Genomic DNA, 11,559 nt, shown 5'->3' with positions numbered 1-11,559 from the left:
TTTAAACTTTGGAGAAGCCACCTTCATAGCGATATTCTTTGATGACAACCAAACTATATCACCTACCTTAAACTGGGGACCAATGGTCCTATGCCGATTGGAAAACCGCTGGGCCTTTTCCTGGGAGAGAGACAACTTATCCACCACTTGGTCCCAGATCTGGTGCTTTCTCTCCACCACAGTGTCAACACCTGGGCAGGCAGAAGGCTCCACCTGCCCTGAAGAGAATCGAGGATGAAACCCAAAGTTACAAAAAAAAGGTGACATCAAAGTGGCAGAACTAGCTCTATTATTTAAAGCAAATTTGGCCAAGGGCAAAAATGAAACCCAATCATCCTGATCAGCAGAAATAAAACATCTCAAATACGACTCCAAAGTCTGGTTTGTTCTCTCTGTCTGCCCACTGGTCTGAGGGTGAAACGCAGAGGAGAAGGACAACTGAATTCCCAGCTTGGAACAGAAAGTCCTCCAAAATCTAGACACAAACTGAACTCCTCTGTCAGATACAATGTTCTCAGGAATCCCGTGCAAGTGAACCACCTGTTGCAAAAACAAGGGCACCAACTCTGAGGAAGATGGCAACTTAGGGAGTGGTACAAGATGGACCATCTTAGAGAATCTATCACAAATCACCCAAATAACAGTCATTCTCTGAGAGACAGGCATATCAGAGATAAAATCCATTGAAATATGGGTCCATGGCCTCCTGGGCACCGGCAAAGGCATCAACAACCCACTAGAGCGAGAACAAGGTTTAGACCGAGAGCAAGTACCACAGGACTGCACAAAATTCCTGACATCACGAGACAAGGCGGGCCACCAAAAAGACCGACTCACCAAATCTCTAGTACCAAAAATACCTGGATGACCAGCAAATGCAGAGCAATGAACTTCAGACATCACTCTCTTCCTCCACTGGTCAGGAACATACAATTTTCCAATGGGACAACGCTCAGGTTTGTCCTCCTGAAACTCTTCCAGAGCACGTCTCAAATCGGGCGAGATGGCAGAAAGAACTATCCCCTCACCTAAGATGGTAGCAGGCTTGGTCACAACAGGAGAATCAGCAAAGAAACTCCTAGAGAGGGCGTCTGCCTTGACATTCTTAGTGCCCGGAAGAAAAGAGACCACAAAATCAAAACGTGTGAAAAACCAAGGCCCACCTAGCCTGTCTAGGATTCAAGCGTTTGGCCGACTCCAGGTAAATCAAATTCTTGTGGTCAGTAAGGACCACGACTTGATGTTTAGCTCCCTCCAACCAATGTCTCCACTCCTCAAATGCCCATTTCATGGCTAACAGTTCCCAATTCCCCACATCATAGTTACGTTCGGATGGGGAGAACTTTCGGGAAAAGAAAGCACAGGGATTCATTTTAGATGTTACAGGATCTTTTTGGGACAAAACAGCTCCTTCACCAATCTCAGAAGCGTCCACCTCTACCTGAAACGGGAGTGAGACATCAGGTTGCCGCAAAACCGGAGCAGAAGTGAACCTTCGCTTCAGCTCCTGAAAGGAAGAAACAGCCTCCGGAGACCAATTCAGCATATCAGCACCCTTCTTAGTCAAATTAGTCAATGGTTTGGCAATACCAGAAAAATTAGCTACAAATTTATGATAAAAATTAGCAAAACCCAAAAATTTCTGGAGGGCCTTCAAAGAAGTGGGCTGAACCCAATCATAAATGGCCTGTACCTTGGCCTGATCCATTTCAATAGTTGACGGAGACAAAATAAATCCCAAAAATGAAATCCTCTGTACACCAAAAAGGCATTTCGATCCCTTGACATACAGGGAATTCTCCCTCAAAATCCGGAACACAGTCCGAACATGTTCCACATGAGAGTCCCAATCCTTGGAAAAGATCAAAATATCATCCAGATAGATGATCAAAAATGTATCCACCAAGTCTCGGAAAATATCATTCATGAAGCACTGGAAGACAGAAGGTGCATTAGTGAGCCCAAAAGGCATCACCAGGTACTCAAAATGTCCCTCCGGAGTATTAAACGCCGTCTTCCATTCATCCCCATGCTTAATGCGAATAAGATTATACGCCCCCCTGAGGTCAAGCTTTGTAAACCAGCAAGCACCTTTAACTCTGGATAATAGATCAGAAATCAGGGGTAACGGATACTGATATTATCAGTAATTTTGTTGAGGGAACGATAGTCAATTCAAGGCCTTAATGACCCATCTTTCTTAGCCACGAAAAAAAACCCAGCACCTAAGGGTGAAGAGGATGGTCTAATATGACCCTTCTCCAACGACTCCTTAATATAGGATCACATAGCCTCGTGTTCGGGTACAGATAAATTGAAAAGTCGACCCTTGGGAAATTTACACCCAGGGCTCATGAGGAGGCAAAGACGCAGACTCATTCTCACTAAATACATCATAATAATCAGCCAAATAGTCAGGAACATCATGCGACTGGGGAGAGGTGGAGAAAACAGGAGCATCACTAAGGGCACACCGACAACCCCAACTCACCACAGACACAGATTTCCAATCCAAAACTGGATTATGGATTTGCAACCAGGGAAACTCCAGAACAATGGTATCATGCAAATTATGCAACACCAAAAATCTGCAATCTACTTGATGGTCTGGGGCGACCCGCATTACCACCTGGGTCCAAAACTGAGGTTTATTCTTCGCCAAAGGAGTAGCATCAATAGCCCTCAAAGGGATAGGCATCCGCAGAGGTGTCATAGGAAACCCACAACGTTTAGCAAAATCCAAGTCCATCAGGTTCAGAGCTGCTCCCGAATCCACAAATGCCTTAGCGGAAAATGTGGACATGGAGCAGATCAGAGTAATTGCCAGAAGAAACTTAGGTTGAACACCACCCACAGCAAATGTGTGTGCAAAACGTTTCTCTCGTTTAGGGCAGACAGAAATAATATGCGAGGCATCACCACAGAAGAAACACAGTTTATTACGCCTTCTGAACTCCTGACATTGCGCCCTAGACAAAACTCTATCACATTGCATAGGTTCAGACATTTGTTCAACAGGTGGCAACACCTCTCGTGCGGTTTTGCTTTCACGCAAACACCGATCAACCTGAATGGCTAATGACATTGAATCATCAAGACCAGAGGGAACAGGAAATCCCACCATAGCATCTTTTAGGGTTTCTGACAAACCCTTCTGAAAGAGAGCTGCCAAGGCACCATCATTCCAGGTAGTAAGGACCTCCCACTTTTGGAATTTTTGACAGTACAACTCTGCAGAATCCCGGCCCTGGCTCAATGCCAACAGGGCCTTTTCAGCCTGTTCAATAGCATTAGGTTCATCATACAACAACCCCAAGGCCTGAAAAAATGCATTCACATCAGTCAGAATAGGATCATCAGGTTTCAAAGAAAACGCCCAATCCTGGGGATCGCCGCGAAGCAAAGAGATGACAATTTTAACCTGCTGCGCGGAGCTCCCCGATGAGTTAGGCTTCAAGGCAAAAAACAATTTACAATTATTCTTAAAATTCAAAAATTTAGACCGATCCCCAAAAAACACATCAGGCGTAGGGATCTTTGGTTCAGCAGCATGTGAATGAGCAAGATAGGCAGAAATTCCCCGCACTTCAGCAGTGAGCTGCTCCACATGATCAGACAATTGCTTAATCTCCATTGAGAAAAAACTCCTCCTACGGCCTCAGAGAAATAGAGGAAAAAATATACACAAAAAAAAAATTCTGACACCTTTTTTTTTTTTTTTTTTTTTTTTTACAATTCTTTCCTGCTATTGAGTACCCTAGATTCTGCAGTATGGCTGGTGATTCTGTTATGAATGAGTCACCGAAGGAGGAAAAAACAAAAATACAAGCTGAGTCCAGAAAACCGGAGAGGTTGGTAGCTATCGGATTGCAGACCCCGGATCCAATCCACAACAACTAACAGTAGCCGTGGGGGGTTCCTATGATGCCCTAGACCCCTCGATCACAGCCGGAGAACTAAATAGGCCTAAAGAAAGAAAGGGAAAATTTAAACTGCCCAAGAGCAGACCCCAAAGCAATAGGCAGCCCCCAACATATAATGACGGTGAAGCAAGATGAAAACACTAACACAGATAGAAAGATAGGTTGAGCAAACGATGGGGCCCAAGCTAACTAAAAAGGACAGGACAGAAAAGCTGCTGTCTGAAATCCGTTAAGAAACCCTACCAAAAAATGTCCCAACCGTCTGATAGGTAAAACAAGCCCTGGTAAACAAAACAAAACTAATAATTTCAATAGCAGAGCAAAAACTTATCTTTGGGAATCAGGAATCAGACTGGTCTCCAAGAATCCAGAAGAGAAATCACCAGCGACTCAGAAGGGCATCGGCTGCCTTATATCCAGTCAGAATTTCCTGTTACCCAGTCATCATCTATCAGATCAGGTGTTTGTTAATCAGCCTCACTACCTTCCTTCAGCAGAAGAGGGAGTTCATCAGACATCGACGCTGAAAGAAAAAATGAACTCACAACATGTGAGCTAGACACAGAAATACACATCGATTGTCTCTCTCAGCTGCTCCGACTCCATCCTAGGATCATGGATTATGAGCACACATTTCGAGTTATAGACTCATAAAAAATATCTGTGTGACCCTGAGGAAATCGCGCATCTGGCAGTGCGACTCTTGAGTCGGTGAGGGCTCTGGGACCTGAGATATAGAGATTGGCCCTCCACAATGACCCAGTGGGGCGATGTTTGCTCTCCACATGACAGGCAAAACAAACCGCATTCACTGGTACCTCTCGTGTCCGGATCCGATCATCCTGTAGAAAGTTACCCCCTTTCTTAGATATTGGGAATAAGTTCTGCAGAGAGCTAAAGGGTGGAGATTATTAGCCCACCCTCTGACACAGGGGGGGAGGAACCCAGCATTCTTAAGAACTAGGGGCACAAGGCAGAGACACACTATCACAGAAGAACCAGATGATGATGATCTAAGAAGGAACTGGGGACAGATCTGCCAAGGGGAGCAGCGGCCCGTGCTTTGGGGTCTGTCCGGCAACTAAGATTCTTATACCTGTGGACTGCAGAGCTCCTGGCATCCACATGCAACCTACAACCTGGTAAATTGACCTCCAGCTTAATATTTCTAAGTCTTGTATGCTTATTGTTATATTTTACTCTGACTGCAAATCCACTGTAGTTCCATTGTATAGCTTACTGTACATTCCTGTAATTATCTAGTGCGCCCTTAAGGAAATTAAACCATAAATTTAATCTTGGGCTGATGCTTTTACTCTGATTACGAATCTTAGAATACCCAGCGGGTAACAGGACATCCTCCCCGGTGGCCATTTGCTCTAGGTGCAGTCCCCTTTCTGACCTGAGAGACAAAGGGGGCACCGGAGAGCTGTGCCTGTGTAGTTATGTCACATTGGTGATGTGGGAGGAACCGGTCTTTGCTCCACATTGGTGGCAGCGGTGGGATCAGAGTAATAGTGTGCGTGGGACCCCTACTCCCAGACACTAAAGACTACCAGCGGTAACTATCACTGCTGGGGTCTTAAGGTCAGCCCAGTACTAGACGGTGAGAGTGTAAATATAATAAATTGTGTGCGAGGTCAGGGTTGCAACTGTGTCAGTATCCAGAGGTTCCCAAGATGGCGGAAGGCACCAGGAGTAAGACGAAGGGGAGGCTATGGACAATGAGGAGGTGGTGGAGGACAATACCAATGAAGGCGAGGGGGAGCTCAGCTAGGGCTCCCCAAGGAGCAAGACCACATGCGGGCACTGCTGAGAGCTGCGGAGCACTGGCCCTCGGGTCTAGAGCTCACCACCCACCAGGAGGTCCAGGAACTGTTCGTCACGGAGCAGTTCTTGTGGAACTGCCCAGAGGACCTCCAGCAGTTCCTCCGTGACCGGAAACCAAAGGGGGTTTCTGCTACAGCCGCCCTGGCAGACAAGTATGCCAACAACAGGGCCTCTGAGCCAAAGAAGCCTGCCAGCAGCACTTGGAGAGGGGGTAAGCCCAATCTTGCCCCTGTCCCCCCAGCCCCCAGAGTGCAAGGGGTGTACCCCCCTGCTGCCCTCTCCAGGCCAGGAGCAGAACCCAGACGTTGTCATCATTGCAACCAGCCGGGACACTTTAAGGCTGCATGTCCCCAGCACCATAAGGCCCCATCCCTGCCCCAGAAACCGTCCACTGTTTTGTGTGTGGGAGGGGGTGGTGGGAGGTCCCTGGACAATTACCAACCTGTCACCATTGGCCACTCAGCGGTCATGGGACTGTGGGACACAGGCGCTGAACGAACCCTGGTACATCCTGAGGTGGTGTCCCCTCAAGACTTGGTGCCTGGGAAAACCCTTTCCATCTCCGGAATTGGAGGCGTTGAATCGGCGCTGCCCATCGCCAAGGTGTTTTTAGACTGGGGCGCCAGGAGAGGAATGCGGGAGGTGGGAGTAATGCCAAATATTCCTGCCAATGTGTTGCTTGGGACTGAATTGGGGCGGCTAGTGTCTCAGTATGTGTCCACTGAACCCACCAAGTCCGGCTCCCCAAGAATGTCATGACTCTACTGTGAATGCTAATGTTAATGTGTTGAATGTGCCTCCAACAGTGGAGGAGGGAGTGAAACCTGATGGTAAGCCATGCACTGACACTACACACACAGGGCTCACAGTGAGGACAGGTGAGAAGACTGCAGGGGAGAGCTCAGAGGTGGAGGGAGGGGCTGCTATAGGCAGTGTAGGGCACCTAAGTGAATCCAGCCTGCTGAGTCTAGGGCCTCTGCAGAAAGAGGAACAGGCCATGGGGGAGGGGGCGTCCTGGGAGAGGAGCCACCAGGTAAGACCACAGGGCAGGAGTTCCCCGCATCCGTGATGTCAGGAGGCCAGGGAAGTCTGCCTGACCCAGCGACTTGGTCGGGGGCCGAGGGGAAGCAGGTGCTACCTGTGGTCTCAGAGGTCGTGGCCACTGTTACCAGGAGTAGGAGCGCCGGAGCCCAAGGAGCCTCGAGGAGGTCCAACAGCTTCCCCCTCTCCGACCAAGTGGCTGCCGAGTCAGACAACTGCCAGGAGACAGATCCCGGGGAGCTGACAGAGGATGTGGCAGTTTCGTCAATTCTTGCCACATCGAGTCAGGGATTTCAGGCAGCATTGGAAGCTGACACTAGCCTGAAAGCTCTCAAGGAGCAGGCGGTACAGCCTCCCCTGGAGTCCAACTGCGAGCGGGTGGTCTGGTACCAGGGATGGCTATATCGGGTAACGGTCCAGCAGGGTTCACCGAAGGCGTGGCCCAGGGACCGACAGTTAATGGTACCCTATCCGTTCAGGGCGGAATTGTTGCGAGAATCCCATGGCCGGACACCTAGGGATCACTAAAACCAGGGCCAGGCTAGCTCAGCATTTCTACTGGCCAGGAATGAGGACTGAGGTGATTGCCTACTGCCGTTCGTGTGAAACCTGTCAGAGGGTGGGGAAGGCGGGGCGGCACCCCAAAGTCCCACTGGTAACTCTGCCCATCATCAAAGAGCCTTTCTCGAGGGTGGCTCTGGATCTCATTGGACCTCTGTCCACTCCCAGCCGCTCCTGGAAATGCTTCATACTAACGGTAGTGGACTATGCTACCTGATACCCGGAGGCGGTAGCTTTGTCGTCCATTTGGGCCGACAAAGTGGCCACTGCCTTACTGGAGATTTTCTCCAGAGTGCGGTTCCCCCAGGAAATGCTCACCGACCAAGGGACCCAGTTCATGTCGCAGCTGATGGAGTCTCTCTGTAAGCAGATACAGGTGCAATATCTGGTAGCCAGCCCGTACCACCCACAGACCAATGGCCTGTGTGAGCCGTTCAATGGCACCTTAAAGCAGATGCTGAAGATGTTGGTGGACTCCCACGGGAGAGACTGGGAGCGGTATCTCACACACCTGCAGTTTGCCTACCGGGAGGTCCCACAGGCCTCAACGGGGTTTTCCCCCTTTGAGCTCCTGTACGGGCGACATGTACAGGGGCCCCTTGCTCTGGTGAAGGAAGCATGGCAAGGGGATTTGGCCACCCCTGGAGTGTTGGTCATTGAGTATGTTGTGCGCTTCCGGACAGAATGATGGCCTTGACACAGCTGGTGCATGACAATATGGCCCAAGCCCAGGCTGACCAGAAGTGGTAGTATGACCAGAATGCTTGTGAGCGGACCTACCAGGTGAGTCAAAAGGTGTGGGTACTGGTCCCTGTACCTCAAAACAAGCTTCGGGCGGCCTGGTAGGGTCCATACCTCATGCACCAGCTGCTCAACGCTGTCACCTATCTGGTCACCCTGGACCACGCCCGTGGAAGGAGGAAGGCCTTCCACGTGAACATGATGAAGGCCCATCATGAATGGGAGGGCTTGTGCCCACCCAGTGTGCAACCTTCCCGAGGAAGGAGAGGTAGAAACCCTCTTGGATCTGCTCACCCAAGCGAAGGCGGGTGGATCCATCGAGGATGTGGGGTTTGGCCACTAGCTCTCGGAGGACCAAAGTTCCCAGCTGGGGGTCACCCTACACCCCTTTCGGGAGCTGTTCAGCAGCCTGCCCGGAGGGACTGAGACAGTTGTCTGTGACGTGGACACACCGGCAATCACCCCCCGATCCGGCGTTCAGTGTATCGGGTCTCTCTTGAGGTGCAGCAGCACATGCGCCAAGAGATAGACGAGATGCTGAAGCTGGGGGTGATCCAAGCGTCCAACAGCGCATGGGCTTTGCCTGTAGTCCTCGTCTCTAAAAAGGACCGAACAACGCGGTTCTCCGTGGACTACCGGGGGCTCAACGCTGTGACAGTCACCGATGCGTACCCAATGCCGCGCATCGATGACCTGCTCGATCAGCTGGCCGGGGCCAAGTACCTGACCATCATGGATCTGAGCAGGGGGTATTGGCAGATTCCCCTGACCCCTGGGGCACAGGAACGCTCTGCCTTTATCACCCCATTCAGACTGTACGAGTCCACAGTGATGCCATTCGGCATGAAGAATACCACTGACACTTTTCAGAGGATGGTCAACATGCTGCTCAAGGGACTGGAAGGGTATGCGACCGCGTACCTAGATGACATTGCCATCTTCAGTCCCACCTGGGAGGATCACCTAGAGCACCTGGCGCAGGTGCTTGGGCGCATCCAGCGAGCAGGCTTGACCATTAAGCCAGAAAAATGCCAGCTGGGTATGAGTGAGGTCCACTACCTGGGACACCGGGTAGGTGGGAGAGCTCTGAAGCTAGAGCCTGGGAAGGTGGATGCCATCACATCCTGACCCACCCCCAGGACCAAGAAGCAGGTGATGTCCTTCTTGGGGACTGCCAGGTACTATAGGAAATTTGTTCCACATTATAGTGCCCTGGCAAGCCCCTGACGGACCTCACCAAGAAGAAGCTGCCCGTCGCAGTCGACTGGACAGTCACCTGTGAGACAGCTTTCCAGGCGATCAAGACCACCCTTTCTAGCTCTCCTGTACTACAGGCGGCCGACTTCACGTGGCCGTTCGTAGTGCAGACTGACGCCAGCGACTTCGGCCTCGGTGCTGTGCTCAGCCAGGTCAACACTACGAGCCATGAACACCCCATTCTGTACCTGAGCCGGAAGCTCTTGCCGAGGGAAGTGGCCTATTCCATGATGGAGAAGGAATGTCTGGCAATTGTGTGGGCCCTGCAGCGTCTGCAGCCATACTTGTACGGACGCCAATTCACTGTGGAAACAGACCACAACCCCCTCAGCTGGCTACACATGTGTTATGAATGAGTCACTGAGGAGGAAAAACAAAAACAAGCTAAGCAACAGAAAACCAGAGGGGTTGGTAACTAAGCGGATTGCAGACCCATGATCCTATCCACACAACTAGCAGTAGGCGTGGAGCGTACCTACGATGATCCTAGACGCCTTGTCACAGCCAGAGAACTAAATAAACCTAAAGCAAGAAAAGGGGAACTCTAAACTGCCCCAGAGCAGACCCCAAAGCAATAGACAGCCCCCAAACATGTATTGTCGGTGAGACAAGATGAAAACACAAACACAGATAGAAAAATAGGCTGAGCAAACGATGGGGCCCACACTTACTAGAAAGGACAGGAAAGGAAAGATGCTGTCTGCAATCACGCACAAAACCCTGCCAAAAAATGTCCAACACTTTCTGATAACAAAAACCCTGAAGTTACTAGACTTCAATTCCCTATATCAGCACTCTGGTATATTCTGAAGACAGAGCAAAAAGAGACCAATCTGATCAGGGACAAAAAGCAAACTGGCATAAACAGAGACATAAGAATGGAAATTCAGCACAGCCCCAGCAGGGGCTGGCTGACAACAAAAACTGAGAAAACCAGACCAAATCTCATGTGAAAAAATAGCAGAGCACACTTAGCTTGAGAAGGCAGGAACAGAACTGGAAACCAGAACCTCAGGGCAGGAAAATCACCAGCACAGAATTAGGGAGGCGGCTGTCTTAAATCCAGTCAGAGACTCCTGATGTCCACTCACAGTCTTCTTCCTCAGGTGGCAGGTCTCTGCCATTTAGATCAGCTTCATTACCTACTGTTACCACTAGATGGAGCCCTGATAGAGAACTCATGACTCCTCTGTCAACACATCCAGCTCCACCACCCTCACCATAAGCCAGAGGTAAACCAGAAAATGAGTTCACAACAGTACCCCCCCTTGAGAAGGGGTCACTGAACCCTTCCACTTGACCAAATACTGGAGTCTCCGTCTAGCCAGACGAGAATCCAGTATTTTCTCCACCTCATATTCCACATTACCCTCAACCAACACAGGGTCAGGAGGTGCTGCCATAGGAACCACTGGCTCAACAAACCTCTTCAACAGAGACTTATGAAACACATTATGGATCTTAAATGTAACTGGAAGAGCCAATCGAAAAGAAACCGGGTTAAGAATCTCCAAAATCCTATAAGGTCCAATAAATCTTGGCTTGAACTTTGGAGACGCAACCTTCATAGACATATTTTTTGACAACAACCAAACCATATCACCCACTTTAAACTGGGGATCAATGGTCCTATGCCGGTTGGAAAACCGCTGGGCCTTTTCTTGAGAGAGGGACAACTTATCCACCACTTGGTCCCAAATCTGCTGCATTCTCTCTACCACAGTGTCAACACCTGGGCAGGCTGAAGATTCCACTTGCCCTGAAGAAAATCGAGGATGAAACCCAAAGTTACAGAAAAAGGGCCACATCAATGTGGCAGAACTAGCTCTATTATTTAGGGCGAATTCGGCCAAGGGCAAAAATGAGACCCAATCATCCTGATCAGCAGATATAAAACATCTCAAAAAGACTCCAAAGTCTGGTTTCTTCTCTCAGTCTGCCCACTGGTCTGTGGGTGAAACGCAGAGGAGAAGGATAACTGAATTCCCAGCTTGGAACAAAAAGCTTTCCAAAATCTGGACACAAACTGGACTCCTCGGTCTGACACAATGTTCTCAGGAATCCCATGCAACCGAACCACCTGTTGTAAAAACAAGGGCACCAACTCTGAGGAAGATGGCAGCTTTGGGAGTGGTACAAGATGGACCATCTTAGAAAATCTATCACAAATCACCCAGATAACAGTCATTCTCTGAGAGACAGGATG

The sequence above is a fragment of the Dendrobates tinctorius genome, unplaced genomic scaffold, assembly GCF_039654945.1.
Source record: "Dendrobates tinctorius isolate UK_male_01 unplaced genomic scaffold, ASM3965494v1 ptg000007l, whole genome shotgun sequence".
Lineage (NCBI taxonomy): Eukaryota > Metazoa > Chordata > Amphibia > Anura > Dendrobatidae > Dendrobates > Dendrobates tinctorius.
Note: the sequence above shows the minus strand (reverse complement) of the source record.